Source organism: Pteropus medius, unplaced genomic scaffold (assembly GCF_902729225.1).
Source record: "Pteropus medius unplaced genomic scaffold, Ma_sr-lr_union100, whole genome shotgun sequence".
NCBI lineage: Eukaryota > Metazoa > Chordata > Mammalia > Chiroptera > Pteropodidae > Pteropus > Pteropus medius.
Window position 1 is genome coordinate 7,867,189 of NW_024340696.1, and position 19,835 is coordinate 7,887,023.

The following is a 19,835-nucleotide window of genomic DNA, read 5'->3' on the forward strand; positions in this document are numbered from 1 at the left end:
TAAACAGAGTCAGGATTTGAACTTCGAATTTTCTGACTAATGATTTTGCTCTTAACTACTTTATTAAGTCACACTACCCATCATGTATGTGCTATTGACTGGATGCCTCACTATCCTGATTCTGTTACAAATTTTCTAAACCCTTTTTCTCTGTTTCCTTAGCACATTCATTCAACCAGCCAGCATCAAATATGTGTTGGGTACTATTTGAGGCACTGGGGACACGGCATCTGTTATGAGTATACTCTATGGTAAGCATTGAGCTAGAACTTCTACTTCCTCTGTTCATCTGACTCTGTCTTCAGGACATCTTTTGTTCCACCTCCTACATTAAATGGAAGAAAATCTTTCTATGTCTAAATATCAAAATAACACAATTTAACAGATGCTTATGAATGAATGCTAATGCCATTTACCAGATGCTTCTGAGGAACTGCTTCTAATTTGACTTTCAACAATTAGGCAACATTTCTTTCCATGAGAATCTCTTTCAATCCATATCTGCTTTGAGTTCTAGATGACTTCAAGAGGCAAGGAAGAGGATAAGCACTCTAGGATTCTTGAAGATGATCTATTTGATGAGTCTCTGCCTTTCCAGTTTTGATTCGTAGAGGCAGTAACTTGTTAAGAAACCTCTTATAGAATTCAGGAGTTAGGTTTCTTAGAGATCATTCATCCCAGGGGTTCTAAAATTTGACTATGCATTAGAATCACCTATAGAGTTTACTTAAAAACAGACACTTGGGTATAGATCAATGGAACAGAATAGAAAGCCAAGAAACAGACCCACATATGTATGGCCAATTGATTTCCAAAGTAATTGAACAGGGGAAGGGCAATTTTTGCAACATATGGTGCTGAAACTAAAAAGGAACTCTAACTTTACCTCATACCAAATACAAAAATTAACTTGAAATGAATTATGATAACCTAAAATGTAAAAGCTAAAATTATGAAACTTTCAGAAAATAACACAAGACAAAAATCTTTGTAATTTTAAGGTAGAAAAAAGATTTCTCGGATAGGGCACAAGAAACACAAGCCATCAAGAGAAGAAGTGATAAATGGGACTTCATCAAAATTAATAACATTTACTCTTTGAAAGATAGTGTATTAGTTTGCTAGGACTACCATAACAAAATACCACAGACTGGGAGGTTTAAATATCAGAAACTTGTTTTCTCACAGTTTTGGAGGCCAGAAGGCCAAGATCAAGGTGCTCACAGGTTTGTTATCTTCTGAGACCTCTTTCCTTGGCTTGCAGATGGCCACCTCCTCGCTGTGTCTTCATACGGACTTTCCTTTGTGCTCACGAGCCCCTAGTGTCCCCTTACATTTCCAAATTTCCTCTTTTTATAAGGACACCAGTCAGATTAAATTAGGGCCCACCCCAATGGCCTAATTTTAACTTAATCACATCTTTAAAGACTATATCTCTAAATACTGTCATATTCTGAGGTATTAGCAATTAACTTAAACATATAAATTTTGGGAAAACCTAATTCAGCCTATAACTGACACTATTAAGAAAATTTAAAGGCAAGACACTGACAGGAATAGAATACTGATAATACTTACAATGTGACAAAGGACTTATATCCAGAATAGAAAAAGAACTTCTAAAATTTAACAAGAAGACAACTCAAGAAAAAATGGGGCAAAAGATTGAACAGTCACATCAGGAAAGAAGATACAAGAATGGCAATAAGCCCAAAAAGATGTTCAATATCTTTAGCCATAAGGAAAATAAAAATTAAAACCACAATAAGATTCAACTACACACTTAATTGAATAAATAAAATTAGAAATACTGACAAGGCCAAGTACTGGCAAGAATGTGGAGCAACTAGAATTGCCACACATTGTTGGCAGGAATTATTACAATTACTTTGGAAAACAATTTGACAATTTTAAAAGGTGAATACATATTACCACACAATGCAACAATTCCACCCCTAGATATTTAACCATGTGAAATGAAAATGTCTACCCAAAGACTTGCACATGAATGCGCATAGCAGTTTTAGTAAAAATAGCATATATACCCATTCATGAGTGAATAGATAAAATTGTAGAATGTCCTAAAACAGAATATTACACAGCAATAAAAAGAACAAACTTCTAATACACCTGGAAAGATAGATGAACCTCAAAAACATGCTGAAGGAAAGAAGCCAGACACAGAAGAATTCATACTACAGATGTCATTTATCAAATCAAAACTCATTTATAGTGACAAAAAGCAGATCAGTAGAGGCCTAGAACTGAGAGGAGGAAAGCTGACCACAAAGAATTCAAGGGAAATTTTTAGAATTATGTAAATGTTCTGTGTTGATTATGATGGGTACATGTGTGCATACATGTCAAAACTCACAAAACTTTGCACTTGAACGGGCGCCCTTATTGTATGTTAATTAAAACTCACAGATGCCTGGATCCAATTCAGTTGTATTAAATCAAAATTCCTGAGAAAAAGATCTAAGAATATGTTCCCTTTTAAATCCCATCCACAAATAATTCTGGAGATGATGATGCTGTCCAGCGCTGAGCAGTACTGGCATCCTGTCCTGCATCACCCTCCTATGGTCATGCAGCTTCCACCTGGTGCCCACCCTACCTCTGCGTCCCTTCCACTGTCTGTCTGCAGCTCACTCTCTTGTATGGGAGCCAACTCAACTTTAGAATAGTTCTTTTTCTTACCATGGCATGCACCTAACCTTCAGTCATTTGACCACTGAAATGGCAGATTCTTGTGGTCTTTTGCTTTTCTCTGCTGCCTCTGCTCTGGCAACTCAGGGCTGCTCTTGGAAAAATCTAAGAAATAAGGGATACAACCAAAGTGAACACATTACCTCTTACATGTTTAAATTAATGCATTCAATTACCATGTCATATTGACTCACTATTTGTTGGCACTGAGTTGGGCTAGAATAACAATAATATTTATAATGATGGCCCCAATTCGGGCCCTGACATCTATGTTTGAATTTGTGTTGTTAGAGGAAAACAAATAGACAAAAGTGTGTAGTAGGGTTCTGTTCATGCCTAGAATTAGGGATTCAAGCTCTTTGCATTCATGTCTCAAAAACTCTCTATCGGCAAATTTTGGTCCATTCCAAAGACAATATCAAATTATTTTTTAATGCAATCACTTATATAGTCTCATTACTTATAGTGCCTACTGTCGCTCCTCTCTCCTCATTTCCCCCAGATATCCTTAATGGTCCTTGTGGGCCCCGCCCCATGGCAGAGTCCTGCTTAGACCTGCTCCCTCACCGTGAACCACACTCTGCGTCGGAGGCCGAGGCCCTACTGGCCGGTACGGCAAGGCCAATCTGACAACTAAAATGTGAAAGAGTGAAAGTGCTTTTATAGAGTCAGAAAAAGGTGTCCAAGCAGCACAGAGCCAAATTATTTCTATTTATGAAGTGTTTTTCACATATATTATCTCATTTGAGCTGACCTGTGACTAAAAGTAATAGTAGCCACCATTTATTAAGTTCCTGCTGTGTCTAGATATTGCGCTAAGTGCATTGCACTTTTTAAATCTCATTTGAGCCTTGCAACAATTGTACGATGTCCATACCATGTTATTCTCATTTTACAGTTATGGAAACTGAAGCTGAAAGAAATTAAGCAACCTTCCCCAGGTCATAAAACTAGCAAGTAACAAAATTGGAATCTGATCCCAGTTATGTTGTCTTCAAAGCCCATACACTGAACTAATTCTGTCATTTAGAATGACCTAAGTTTAATAATGTCCTGCTCTGAAAAATAATAAGTTTTTACTTTCCTTTCTGGATTGATCGTAAATGCTTTAGATAACCTCAGAAAGAATTATTCACTGGAGAACTCAGCTAAATTAAAATCATGACATAGGCTCAGATTCTTCTAAATGTTCATCCGTGTAAAGGTATGTTGTATTTTTAGGTGACTATCTTCACTGCAGCAGGACCTTATCCCATCTTCAGGCTTCTTCTATTTCTTCTATGTTCCAAACACCCAGCCTGTATGCAGCCCATCAACATTTTCCCTCCATTTTGAGTGTAAAGGATAATAAAGAGTGAATCAAGGACTCCTTAAAACGAGAAGTTGAACTTCCACTAGCTCTTGGTCAAGCATGAAATCCTAACAATCACAGTGGTACCTGGCAGGCCTGCAAGACCCATGATTCATGATGGGGACACCTTTCGAGGTTTCATATTCTAAGAAGACAGATTTCCATCAGTTATACTCCTGTTCATGGCTTCACTCTGCCTGCTAGCTACTCTTCCCCCAGAAAAAGGAGTGACTTTTGGAACTCTGCTGTCTGTGGCTTAGCCCCTTCTAGGATCTTCTCGGCATTTGTCTACCTGGAAAAAATATGCATTCTGATCTATACTCTAGGCCATGAGGTTTACTGGGCAGGCCCTGCCCCTATGAAGAAAGCCTGTAGTTTTCCAGCTCTATCCATGACTGAGTAGATAAGATAACTTTTTAGGTGCAATATTAATAAGATCACTTTTGCCATACACATAAGCCACATATTCCAATCCAGGATATTTGTACCCACGCAATTTGAAAAAGATCAGCGTCCTCGATGAAGATCAACTACTACTTTAACTGGTACATCTTGAACTCAGGTAGCATAACAAAAGCAGTTCATTTCTTACTCATGTAAACTCTAGTCTGTGCTTGGAAAGGCTTTCCTTACCTCAGTGGCTCAGGACTGCAGGCCACAGGAGGCTCTGCTATCTTCAATACTTGGCTTCCAAGGGCTCCCTGATCATTAGTAGCTAACTGGCAACTAACAAGTAGCCAATAAATGTATCCAGAGACGTTAACTTCATTCGTAATCGGAGAAATGAAAATTAGAACCATAGTAAGATATCATATTATCAGAAACAGATTGGCAAGACATAAAAACTCTGATAATGCCAAGTGTTGGTCCAAACGCTTAGCACAACAGACACCATCGGTGCTTGTCCATCCCTTTGGCTACCACAGAATTCAGTTACGGTAGGGAAAGAGCAGTAAGATAAACTAACTGGCTAAGTGCTGGCATGCGGTCAAGTGGCATAATTTGGTGTTTAGGATTACAAATTCTGAATCAAACAGATTTAGGTTTGAATCCAGTTCAGCTCCTTGATAATTTTTTCTCCTTGAATGAATTCTTAGTCTCTCTAAGCTTTACTACTCTGTAAAATGCATTAACAATAGCACAATACAGAGACTAATAGCTAGTGAGTGCTCGAGTGCTTAGCATAGGTCTATATGTTGCACACACTTCAGTAAATGCTGACCACTATGATGGAGCAGGCCAAGACAGTAATATGGGAACAGCAGCGGAAGGATGAAAAAAGGCCCCAACAACGTACAACCAAAGAAATAGTGGCCGCTTAAGGCTGTAAATGAACAAAATTGGGAATAAGGGCTCAACTTCCTGAATAGTTGGACTTTGGAGTTGCTGAAATTATTGATTTGTTTGGAGGAAATTACTCTTAAGATGTGAAGGTTTTGTAGCCTGTGGCATCTATGACTTCATAAGCATCACTGACAACCATTAATTTTTAGAATATGTTGTCCTGCGTATGTTAATAATACTACCTTCTGTGTGGGTTTTTTTTTTTTAATTTTGTTTTTAACTTTCCATTTCACATTTATTTTTCCATTTTCATTTTCATTTGGGTCTATTTTTAATTCTTCAAAATCACCCAATCTTTCTTACCTACTGTGTTGAGTATTTACCATCTGCCTAGGTCTCCAGTTAGCTCAGCACCTGAGCTAACTCATGCCCTTTCTCTAATCAGCCGAGTCAACCAACCATTTCAACTGCTCCACACTAAATCAAATTCCATACACCACATGTTTCCATTCCCTATTTGGCTTAGTCAATAATGTGTATCACAAAATAGATGCAAAATACCTTACTGAATTCCTCTCAAGAGTAAATGTTGAGAATTGTATGTAGAGTAACATGTATATATCATGGATTCAAACTTCCTTCGTGCTAAGAAAGCCTGTTTTTCATCCCTCTCTATAGGTCTGATGTCCATCCTTCAAAGCTTTTTCAAGATCCCACAATCCCACTGCCATGTCCTCCTGTCCAAACCTGTACCTAGTGTCCTTGAAGGTTCTTGTTTGATGCATTTAGTCACCTGGCTTCGACACTTCTAACAGTGTTGCTGGAATCATCAGTTAATAACCACTCAGGGTCTTTAAGTTGTTCATACTGTCCACAGTTTTCTCATCCTACAGTACTGTTCTCAATATACCAAATTCCAGGACTGGAACTAGAGAAGAAGATAAATTATATTCTGATTCCATCCCACGCATATGCCCATATATTTTATACTTTCTCTTTTGAAGCCTGTTTTCCAAAGTTCTGATTCTCTCTTCTGCTCCTATCTGTTTTGGATAACCCCCTTCATCCTAATGGAGGATGCTTCAAACTAAGTTGGCATATTCAAACCCTTATTTCCTTTTTTTGCACAATTAGATCTTGATGGTCAACACAAAGGGAATGTGTCACAATTCTTGCCCTTTTGAACATAGACAAGAAAACATTCTGTCTTCATAGCGTATTATGGAGTGCTATGAAATAACAGAGAGCAGGGAGGCCTTCTCAGTGGTAATGATGCCCAAAATGCTTCTCGAATGACAGATGAGCTACGAAGAGAAGGCAAGCCATTGAGAAAAGCCATGAGAGCTCTTCTCTCTTCCATGAAGTATCCCGGTATCCAATCTCTGTGTGTCACCCTAATTCGGTGCACACTCGCCCTCAGAGTTTTGTCAGTTAGAACCTTAGTTTCCAGAGTGTTGACAAGCTACTAAAAACAGTGAAACGCGTGCTAGAGGTCTTTTTTTTAAGTTTTGCAAAACAGTCCAGATTAATTTCTGGTAATCCTGATAGTGACTGCCAATTAGTCCATGAATCACAACAATTACTCAATTCTCGCTAGCAATGAAGACATTTCTGGGCCAGGGCTGGATCAATTTCCTCAGTCCATTCTTATAATGGAGGAGTTGAGGGTCTGTTGAAGTTCATTAAAACCCCAGGAGTGTTATGTGAACCGCTCAGGCTTGAGGATGTCCAAGAAATAGCTCTCGGTGAGTTCAGATAGAATTGAAAGTTAGGAATAGGGGTACAGATGATGACTAAAATGTTAGCTTCATTACTATTTAAAGTTGGATTGGAACATGTGGCTTGTTTGTGGCAAAAAAATGGTCTTATTAATACTGTACCTAAGAAGTTACCTTATCCATTTAGTCACGCACAAAGGTGGGAAACCACATGCCTAGTCCACAGGGGCCGGGCCTACTCCCATAAGTCATGACCCACACAGCAGATCAGAATGTGCGTTCTTCCCAGGCAGACAGACACCTCGAAGAGACCAAGCCATATACATGCAGTTTCAAATTAAGAAGTCACTCCTCCTCTCCAAAGAGTGGGCAGGGGACAGAGAGAAGCCAAGACCAGGAGACTAACACATAGTTTGGTTTGTTTCCATATATTTATTTCCTTGTGATAAACATAAAGCTCTTAGATCAAGGGACTGTGCCTCAATTACTTTAGCTCCTGTTTTCAGTGCTAATGCTGACACACAGTAGGCTCAAAATATTAGATTGCTGAATTAATTTTATGACCTAAATTTTCTAATTCTGGAAGTGGTAATATTCCACTATTTTCTCAATTACATTGTCTCGACTCTGCTCTTTTAATCTTACTCTTCTTTTCTCTCTGCCCAGGGTTCTGAATCCATCCTTCTCATTCCATTTCTTCTTTGATACTCATATAATTTACAAACTTATTATTAGGTAATTTAGAATTGGAACAACATGAGCCTTAGAAAGCAGTGTTAATGGAATTCTAATAGGAAAAAAAATGAAATCAATTATTGAGATGTCTTATAGTTTGTATCTTTTTGCTTCACTTTAAAAAGAAAAAGGAGAGAGAAAAGGAGAGAGAGTTATTAAGGTTGGCCCTTTGGTGGCGTGAGGGGATAGAGAGAACAGAATACCTATTGCACTAATTATAGACATAGTATTGAGTGGTGGTTACATGCAGGGACTCTAGGTTCGTACCAACTGGGTTTAAATTCTGGGTCTGCCACTTAGGAATTGTGATCTCAATTTTCTTAACCTTACGTGCCTCAGTTTCTTTATCTTTACAATAGAGGTATTAAAAAAAACTCACAGGGTCATAGTGAAGAGCAAATGTATACAAAATGCTTAGACCAATGCCTGATACGTAATAAGCAGTAGGTAGTAGCTGTTAATACTACTCTGGGGGATTTCCAGTCAGCTTGGGGAACAAGTGGAATGGAGAATCTGAATGTGGAATTAGACACAGCATACACTAGAAGTCACTTCAAAGAAAGACAAGATGTTTTAAAATGGTGAACACTAGGCATCTATGCTTCCACTACCCTCACCTGTACCTGTGACAGGCATTTCATATCAATGGCAAAATTCATTCCCTCTAAACTGGATGTAGCTTCAGAATTTTTCTACCAATATCATACCAGATGGTTGCCCCCAGCCAATTAGAGCCAAAAAATAAGATGAAACCTATTTCTCCATCCCGATTGGAGACCCAGTATAGAGTCAGTCACCAGGAAGGTGGCCATAACCTGACTTTGGGTTGGGTATTTTGGAGGCCAGCTACAGACCAAATGAGCGGTGGAGGGGTCTTTCTGTCTATAACCTAACCTCATTGAAGTTTCTTCTACTGATAAAAAGAACAATTATATTTTAAAGCAAAGAACGAGGGAAACTTCCATAAGGATGACATGACTGTGACACCAAGACCTGAGTGCCTATGTACACACAATACAGAGAAACAGTGAAAGCATCTAACAGGCTAAGACACTCGCTTACTTTTTCCAATGCTTGGGCCAGATCCTCTGTGTTTCCTTTTAAAAAGTTCTGCTCCCCCTTACTATTATCACTTCATTTGGTCTTCTCAGAAGTGTTTATTTGGAAGGGAACAGACCCAGAATGATGACAGAGATGGGGGAGAAGAATTAGTCAGGAAATTATGCTGATGGGTCATTGTACTTGTTTGAGCATATTGAGCTAGGTGTCTTAGGTTTTGAATCTCTTTTTCCAGGATAAAGGAATCAAGCTCTCCTTTTCAAAGTTGGACAGTCATATGTGTTACAGTGCTCACCTGCCTGTGTCTGCATTTGCACATCTAGACCATTATGGTAGAATAAGCACATGTTATAACTAAAGCCCATCCTCCTGAAGACTTAATGAAACTGTTTAACAAATGAAACTGTTTCCATTTAATTCCTATTCCTGGGGTAAATTTTTCATAAGGAGGCATTGATAGAGGAGGGAAAATCTGACCCTAGAATCTTATGCAGAATGAGTGGTATTTTCCCCTTAGCTGTTGCAATGGGCTGACTATGCATATCAGCTTTACTTTTCTTTTGACTTTACATCCCTGTCTCACTGCTGACTAGTTTTTCAATCCATATCCATCAGAAATCAAAATGGGATCCCCCGAAGGAGTTGGGGATGAAGACTCTGCCTTCACAAGTCTGCAATTCTGGTCGTTCCCCATCCCCAGCTCACCCCTTGGCTCAACAACATTTGCAGGTGGCCACCTCTAGAGGGAGCTAACTTTACTGTCTTAGTTCATAACATAATGGGCAAAGAATTGTCAAATGTGGAATTTTTTCAGTGTCTCTAGGATTTGATAAATTAGAGCTTCGTCCCTTATTCTCACACTTTCAGGGAACCCTATAATGATGCCAGAGGGTAGCTATGTGGGAAGGCAATCAATCCCATGAAGAAGAAGGAGAAAGCTACTTGCAAACTATAGAGGTCTATGTTTCCTCAGCTCCTAAACACCAAGTGCAGAAAGGACAACAAACAAACGAACACACGGACAAAAAAACAATGACTGCACTTTGCTTTTCCAAATCCAATGCAAAAGGATGTTTTCTTCTTCGAATTTCCCTGATCCTTATTTTAGTATATTTGATTGCACCTCAATAAAATATTAGCAATTATGGTGGTAGAAAAAGGAGGCCGTGTAGAGGAGCATAGAAGAGAAGCACACAGTCTTACTTGACCTTCATACTTTACCAATTTTATAAGTCATTTTCAACTGAATATTCATGTTTCCTCTGAGACACAGAGACTTGGGCTGGCGGACTCTAACTAATGTGGGACCGAGAAGCAGCTGTGTGGAATCTGCACCTTCTAGGTATTCTGCTAAGACTTGTCTGATTCTCTGCAACATCTCAAAGTTTCCACATAATACACAGCTAAACAGAACAGTAAATAATGAGCACCAATGGAATCAGACGGAAAAAGTATAGCTTCTGGCTGACAGCTAACAGATGAGCCACCATTCTCTGCAGGTAAATTGGGTTCCTGAATTATAGCCTGGAAAGGAGTGAAATAAAGAGGCGATGCTGTCAGCCTGCTGCGGCCCTGAGCTCCTAGACGCATCTGGTTGATTCTGTACAGCAATGTCAGGAAACTTGGCTGCAGATGGCAGAGAGGATGCTGGAGGCCCAGATGCCCCGGTGAAAGGAACCGAGTTCTGTTTTACAATTTCCAAAGCAGCATAAATACCAGGTCTCAGCCGGAATAGAAATAACCTCCTTTAGCAGTCCTGAAGCACCTTCACCCCCAACTGCAAAAGGCTTCTCAGGCTGAGGACTGGGGGGCTCAGCTTATGCTAAAAAGAAGTCTCTTGTGTTCTAATTAGTGAACCGAACAGGCTTAAAGTATGACTGGAATAAGAGAATTAAAAAATGAGTGGCTAAGGGACCGTATTTCACCTGAAGTCACCCTGAGGCCAGAAAACATATTAGGAAAAAAGAAATTAGAACCAATGTTTCAAAATTGTATGTCTCAGAGCGATATAATCCTGTGAAAAATGCAGTGACCTCAAAAGAGAAAGCAAAAACTGCATAAGGTGACACAATGCTTAGCTGAAACCCTTATGGAGTCACATCTGGATCAGAGCAATGGCCTCCCAGTCCAGGGTCCTGCCTCTAGTCACCCCTCCCCCAGTTTTTCTTGCACAATGGCTGGACATTCATCTTCCCAAAACTTTCCTTCCATCATGCTATCATCCCCTGCTCAGGAAAAGTTAAATGCATCCTTGCTACAACTCCTAGAAAGTCAGCTTCATATATCTACCTGTCCTCACTTCTGATTCGGCATAGAATTTGGCTCAAATCAGGATAGTAACTGACCTTTGGACCAACAAGCTATGATGAGGCCCAGCAAGAGCAGAAAGGATATGAGCTTTGGTGTCCCATAGACTTGTTTTAAACGCCAGCCTTGCACTTGACAGTGGCAAGTCTCATTCACATTATCTGATTTTGTCAGTCCTGTCTATAAAACAAGGATAATACCAAAGCTAATAGTAGCTGACAGAACAAAATGGGAAAATGTGTCTAAAGCATCGAGTATTGCAGAGCCAGGAACTTGCTAAAACTCCATTGATTATTTTTTGCTATTAATCATTTCCTGTTTTCCAAATTGTCTGTAATGGGCTATTTATGCTTTAATATTTTAACGGTATGATAAAGAAAGAAGGTTAGTCTATCATCTAATCAAAACCAGGGAACACCAAAATGTGTCTCAGGAAAACCTGTCAGATTCCAATGATGGAAGACAGGGCCTAGAGAAGTTCTGTGAGGGGTAGCAGCTCTATTTGCCAGTTGGTCTCCTTTTGTTTGCAAAAGAGCTATACAAGCTCTTTTTGTCCTCTGCATTTACTGTGACATCTCAGCTTCTTTGTGACTTCAAATGACAACAGTATTAGCAGCTCTGTAGAAAGGGTCATGTGGAAGACACAAGCCTCCACAGAGACAAAAGCCCACTCTGTAGACATTTCTGGCATTTAAAAGTCCCTGTGTTGGATCTACAGGCCTTGCTTATACAGTTCATGTTTTCTTCAACCCGTCCTACAAATATGACAAGGCTGATGTCATTAGGCTGATTTTACACCATTTAAATTCTTCATCAGAAGACGTATTTTACATAAACATAGCTTAGACCCATTTTGTAAAGATACCAGGTGAGCTGTGCATGAGGCTATGTGGGGAACGTTTGCCAAGTGTGCTATTCTCCGTTCCTACATTATTTTCTCTCCAGAAGCTGAATTCCCATTTGGCTATTCCAGGTTCTTTAAGAAACTAAGGGAAGCTTCCATCTTCAAAGAAGTAATTAAAAATGGAAATGAAGTTGAAAAGGAGATTAGAAGGCGGTCATGATCTTGCTGCCCAAATTCAAATGTCCACTAATCCTCAGGGCATAAAAGACACAGATGTGATAACATCTAAAGAATAGAGAGTGAGAGCAAATTTAGGATCAGAACAAGAGACTATACTAAGAAAAAAGATGACTGATAAATGGAAATGGTAGATTTGTTCTATTGAAAAATAATGTCTGCTTATGTAGCTGCAGAGACCTGGGGTCCAAGTGGTGAGTGGAAATAAAAAACTACCTCATTCAACTACCATATTCTGGAAGAAACAGGAGAACAAAGAATAAGGAAGTTTTCATTAGTATACTTTCTCAGAAGCAGAACACCATAACCCAAAAAGAACTCTACTCTTAACTTTGTATATGACACATAAAAATGAATGCTCATCACAGAGGAATCAAGAATACAGTAATTCACTAAAATGAATATTTTAGGTGGAAAAAGAGAAAATCTTCATTATTAGGAAACCATTTGGTTTCCTAATGTCTGCTTATGTAGCTGCAGAGACCTGGGGTCCAAGTGGTGAGAGGAAATAAAAAACTACCTCATTCAATTTTATACTCACTTTTTTTGCACCTCACAGACTTATCCAGTCAGGAGAAAGGACTATAGGTGTTTTTGAGTCCAGGGCCCACTGCATCATAAGCAAAGGGTTGTTTTAAACCAACACTGTGTGGAGCTATTGCCTTAACAGAGTCTGATGGTCAAGGCCAAAAACCCCAGTATGACTCAGACTGCAGAGAAAAAAATATTAACCTTCAGAGCATGCCATGCACAGAGAATTAAACAAAGCCTCTGAGAGAACTCAAATATTCAAAAAGAAATAGCTTCAGTAATTTGAAGCATTAGTTTACCAGAGCCTACTAAAAAAAAGAGAATTTTAGTAAGTTTACAAATGAACTATAGACTCAAATTAAATAGGCTGGTATTAGAACGTTGGAAAAGATTCAGAATGCCCTAACCTCTTACCATATTTCTGCCAACACCTTTTATTTATGTCTTGCTGCTGCTGCTTCAGTGTCTCGACTTTCTTACACTCCCACACTAAGCACTCTTTACCCTCTCTACATGATCTCACATAAGAAGTACATCCATCCTTTTGAATACTTGTTTTATTTTGTGGTTGGTGCATTTTGTGTCCTCTCCAAGAAATTTTTGATTTTCTCAAATCACAAAGACATCCTCTTATGTTTTCTTCTAGAAGTTTTATAATTTTAACTTTTACGTTCCACAATTTGTGCATTTAATGAGAGCTAGGGGTAGACATTACTTTTTCCCACGTATTTTAGCCCAGTTGTTCAAGCACCATTTGTTGAAAGATCTTCCTCTTCCCATCGAATTGCCTTGGCTTCTTTGTAAAATCAGTTGGCCATCTTTGTGTGGGTTTATTTCTAGATTCTATTTTGTTCTGATGATGTATTTGTCTGTTTTTAAGCCAGTGCCATACTGCCTTTATTACTGTAAAGTTTATAGTAATTCACTTTTAGATTTCACAGAGAGCTTGATGCAGAGGTTGAAGACCTAAGTTCTGGGACCAACCATGGTATTATCTAGCCATGAAATTTTGAACAAGTCATCCAATTTCTCCATGCCTTAATTTATTCAACTGCAGACTAAGAGGGAATAGATCAGGGCTGCAGATTGAAACACTTGAGGACAATTTCAATCAATTAATCTGGAAGTTACAATATATTCAGGAGTGGTGCCAAAGTTCACATCCAATCTAAAGATGAAAGTTACCACTCAATTCTAGCTTTCAGGAGTGTAAGCTTGCTGCTGCCAGATCTTCTGATTTTTCCAGAGAAGATAGAAATCTTAATTTTTATGTGAAATCTTGTGTTTCGGGTTTTTTTTTAGTTTGTTTGCCTATTTAAGATTTTTTTAAATTTACTGATTTAAATTAGTTTCAAGTATATAGTACATTGGTTAGACATCTATATAGTTCATAAAATGATCCCCTCAATTGCTCCCTCCTTTCCCCGGCCCTCCACCTAGCCATCATATTAATGCTAACTACATTCCCTCTGCCATGCTCCCCACTCCCATGACCATCTATCAACTACTAATTTATACTTCTTTAACCCTTCGCCCCATTCTACCAGGCCCCAAACCCCCTCCCCTCTGTCCATCACTAAACGGTCCACTATATTTGTGAGTCTGTTTTTGATAGTTTGTTCTTTTTGTTCCTTAGATTCCACATATAAGTGAAATCACATGGTATTTATCTTTCTCTGTCTGATTTATCTCACTCAGCATAATAACCTTTAGGTCCATCCATGTCATTGCAAACAGGAAATCTTCTGAGTTTTGAAGCATTGTACAAGCCAAAGAAAACATAGATTCTCAGCCCCTGACCTGCTAGTTTGAGCCCTAGAAACTAGCAAATCTCTCAGAATGCTAATATTTCTTTTACAGAGTTATTGTGAAGATAACATATGAAAATGCCTAGCACTGTGCCCCAGTGCATAATAAATATTTAGTAGAATTCTCTTTTCTCCCAAATTAAACATTCCATAACCTGTATCCCAAATCTCTACCACTAGGCCTGCTCTTCTTATAAACTAAGAGCCATTTCCTCACTTAAGTCCAACTAACAGCTTACTCGCCATTGAGTTCACAATCTATCCCATGTTGGAAACTTCTGATTGCCCTTCCAGAATTTCCCTGCACCTTCGCCAGCCCAGTCTGTGCCCAGGTAGGCTGACTTATGTGAACTTCACACACAGGCTTTTTTGTCATTGTCCAATGGGCACATCAACAAAAGATTCAAAGGTGGGAGAAGAATAAGATAAGAGTTTATATTCCTCCAGTGCCCTACCTGTTGAATAGTCATGATTGCTATGGCCTAAAACTATAGCTTTCTTCAGGCTGCTCCCATTCGGCCAAACACCCTCCTGGGTTCCATTAACCACTTTCTCCTATTGACCCTTCAGGACAAGGGGTGATTAAAGCTCTCGTGTTCTTTTAAACCCGGTCCGCTCACTTAAAAAATTATTCAACATGAGTGTGCTATGTCATTTTGTGCATAGACATTGTCTAATACACCAGCCCCTCACTCCAAATAAAAGTTCCCCCCTCCGTTCCCTTTCTCAATCAACAGTGCCACTATTCTGCCAATTAACCAGCCTTACGATGATGATCCTCTAGTGAAAAGAAAGGTTCTCATGGCACCCCAATGCCTTCCTCATCCCTAAGGGTGAGCCAGGAAAAAAGGCAAGAAACTCCACCTAACAAAGAGTAGGGGGAGTGGTTAAGTTCAAGGATACTGAGTTGGTCACAGTTTCCGGAATGAAGTTTCAAATGTAATGTCAACTGCTTTTGTGGCTACAATTTCTTTTCTCTCTTTATTTAACTAGTCCAGAAGGGTAATGGCTCAGGGCTGCTTCAAGTAACCCTTCTTTCTCTCCTTTGTGAATATTTTCTCTTCATTCATAACTGGAGCCACCAGCACTTTTCTCCTGGTACTGGGTACATCTGAATTGGCCTTTCCACACCATCAGTGAAAGGTCTCCTATGCAGGCTGAACTTAATAAACATGGAAAGCTGTTTGGACTGCTTTGGATCTAAGCTATACATAGGCTGCTTCTGGTGTTATGAAGTTTTCTATGTGTTTTACCCTAGTCTACTGCTATTTTGCACTGAAATTTCAAACAGAAGTTTCTGCTAATAATAGTAGTATTTGGCTTCCTCTTGCCTTCTTTTTATGTCTCTTTTTTAATGACCTCAAAAGTAAGAGGTTGGATGGACTAAGGCAGAATTTGTAGACTCCTGATTATAGTAGTACAAAATTCCAACACAACATATAATTGATACAAAGTATTTGACATGAATTTTTATTCATGCTAATTCTTCATCTTCAGGGTTCACTCCATTACATGCCCTTTTTCCCTTGCTTTAAAATGCCCCTCATATCTGTCTCTGGTTCTGCATTCTTACCTCCACTCCCTTTGTCTTGGTCCCTGATCCATCATGCCAATCCAGTTATAAGAACCTCTTCCCATTTCCATCCATCCTACCCATCTCTGCCAGATTCACCTTTCATGTAGAATATTTCCACCATGACCTTTTATTACATAGTACTTCAAATATAAATTCCATGGCACAGGTTGTAATGCTCCCTATAACATGTACAGCCAGTCTCAATTGTCCTGAAGATAAGAGTGGGAGAGAGCAGTCTTCTCAGTGTTTCTTCTACAAATCATTCTTGTTTCTATATCCAAGCTGTTCCCTTGCTTGATATGTCATATCATCTTCTTTTACCTATAACCAAGCCCTGTTCGGCTCATATTCTACTTTCTCAATTAATCATTTCCTTCTTTAACTAATATTTAACTCTTCCTATGAACTTATATTATGCATTTAGTCTCTTCCATACAATATAACCATTAAATACACATTAACTTATTTTTTTTCTAATTACTTTAAGTATATTTGCATTAAATATATTGCTTAGTGTTAAGAATGATGGAGTTTTGATGATATCATTAGGGAACCTAGAAAACATTCCCATCTTGCTTTCATTCCAGCTATATTGGTTCCTCCTCTTCAGGCCTTTAAAAGACAGATTGCTAACATAGAATAATGACAAATGGGAATTTAGGTACCATCTTGTGATGGTCAGTTTTATGTGTCAGTTTGGCTAGGCTACCATTCCCAGTTATTCAATTGAACATTAGTCTAGGAGATTCACTGACAGGAAAGACTGCTCTGGAGAGAAAGCCAATGGTGTGGCTGGACAATCTTTTGCTAGTGCCTCAGAAGCATCAAAAGGTCTTAATATTTGATCACACAGAGGTGTCTTGGGAAAGATCAAGCATATGACTCATGGATCTCCTTAGCCAACTAAACAAAAGCCAGGAACAGAGATGGGATTATCTGGGAAAGATCTAAAAATGACTAAGAGTGAGGAGCCTTGAGCCCAGAAAATGAAGCCTCAAATCACAGATCATTCTTAGGCCTTGAAACTTACTGGAGTACTCCCTGCTGGCTTTCTGATTTGCTTGGGAACAGTGACTCCTTTTCCCTTCCATTTTCTCTGTTGTTGAATGTGACTTTCTATAACTAGTATCCTATTCCCATACCACCATTATGTTTTGGGAGCAGATAACTTGTTTTCTGGTTTCACAGGTTCCCAGATGACACAAAACGCTGCCCTAGGTTAGATTACATGAGTTTTATTTTTATCTGATTTAGATGATTCTGGTGATGAGATTCAGGATTTTTGAATTGATAAGGTTCGAATGAAATTTTTGACTTTGAGTAAATGATATAATGAGTAAGATTTTTGACGATGTTGGAATAGGATGATGTATTTTGTATGTGGGACGGACATAAATCTTTGGGGAGCAGAGGACAGATTGTGGTAGACAGAATATATGGTCTATGAAAGATGTCCATGTCCTAATCTCCAGAGCCTGTGAATATGTTACCTTATATGGAAAAGAGACGTTACCTGTATTATCTTGGTAGACCCAATGTAATCACAAACATCTTTATAAGAGGGAGGCATGAGGGTCAGAGAGAAAGAGGATACAATCATAGAAGCAAAGGGTCAGAATTTGAGATTTAAAGGTGCTACATTTTCTGGCTTTGAAGGTGGAGAATTTGGACATGAGCCAAAGAATGTAGATAGCCTCTAGTAGCTGGAAAAGACAGAAAACAGTACTTTCCAGCAAAGTATGGCCCTACTGACACTGATTTCATCCCATTGAAAATTACTTTGTATTTCTAACATTCAGAACTATAAAGTAATAAATTCACATTGTTTTAAGCTACCAAGTTTCTGGTAAATTTGTTATAGCAGCATACGAAACAAATGCACATTTTATTCATAGCTGATCTTGTTTCCTAATCCCAAATATAAGCCTATCAATGATCTGGGCCCTGGTTTGAAACTTGGGCCTAAGAAGAAGCCTCTTCTAAAGCAAATTTTACTATTAGCTGCCCAAAACTGAGTCAATGAGAGTTCATATGTATATAAGAGATATGAGAGAGGAGAGAGAGGAAGAGAAAGAGGAGAGAGCGAGCGAGCGAGCGAGCGAGAGAGAGAGAGAGAGAGAGAGAGAAAGAGAGAGAGAAGAGATACAAATATACCAAGCATTCTGTCATACAAACTTATCTTTAGGCTCTTGCTACATGAAAACAAAGAGAATGAGAGAGTCACACTTACAAGTTCATGGATTTCTAACCTTTATTGAGATAGTGACCGAACCCACTATTACATAGAGCCCAATCAGAGTCCTAAATTATGACCTAGTTAGATTAGTATTTTAAATAATAGTTAAAAGCCTGGGATTTAGAGTCAGACTACCTGGATTTGAATCCCAATTCACTACTCTGACCTAGAACAAGATGCTTTTAACCTCAGTGTGCCACAGTTTTCTCATCTGCAAAATCACAATAGTAACTGCACCTTCCTTATAAGATAAGTGTGATGAAAGATTTTCAATGAGAGTGTAACAGTGTCTAGCACTGTTATGAAGGAAAGGAGGTAAGAAGAAAGAAAGGAGTACACACACACATGCACATATACCATGGGTGACATTAAAGCAATTCTGAAAAATGTGCAACATGCTACTGAGCTCAAAGTAAGTTCTAACTGCATACTTGTTCACTGAGACATTTGACAATACCAAATATTGTTTTTTTCCTTTTAGTTGACAAAAAGACCAGATCCAGAAAGAATGTGGAGACACATCCAGGTAACCCTGCTAACTCAATTAAAAGATCCAAAGAATAAGAAGCAGTGTCTGTTAACTCTTTTGGAATCCCCTCTGTAGTTTCTGGAATGGATAGGACTTACTCTGATTAATATGTTGGGAATACCATTTCAAATCTCTGCTTATGCCCTTGAGGTATGAATTTATTTCCATAAAATAATTTACCTCCTAGAGTCACTCTCAAGAGAAAATGAATAAATGTCATATTTAGAATCTTCCAGAGCTGAAGCCTACAAATTGAAGTCAATAAGAATCAAAAGGTTAGCTGCCCTGTGATCCAGGCCGGCCTTATGGGTAAGCAGATTTGGTGCTACCTTCCTAATATTGATTTATAGGCAATGAGAATATACAAATTAGGATAATATGTACCTGCTTCACAAGGTGCTGAGAGGATTAAATGAAATAAAGAATATAAAGTCTTTTCACAATTTCTGGCACATGATCAATAACCATTTCTTGTTACTGCTATTACCAGTGTTGGTAGAGCTGTAAGGAATTAGAGAACTTCTTCCAGTGGTGCTCAAACTCTGCATGTATGAGAATGACCTGGAGGGCTTGTTAAAACTGCAAATGCAGGGTCCCACCCCCAGAGCATCTGATTCCATAAATCTGTGGTGGGGCTTGATAATTTGCATTTCTAACAAGTTCCCAAATGATGCTGATGCTGCTTATCAGGGTCACACTTTGAGAATCCAGCTCTATTCCAGTCTCCTTATTTTACAAATGAGAAACTGAAGCTCAAGAGAGTTGAACTGATCTGCTCAAAGACTCATCAATAATTAGCTCTTCTGACCCCACCTATCATCATTACTCTGCTGCCCCTCTCTGATAACTGCATTTCATATCAGAGGTTTCACTTTATTAAGCTTACAAAAAGCAACAGTATTATACGTATT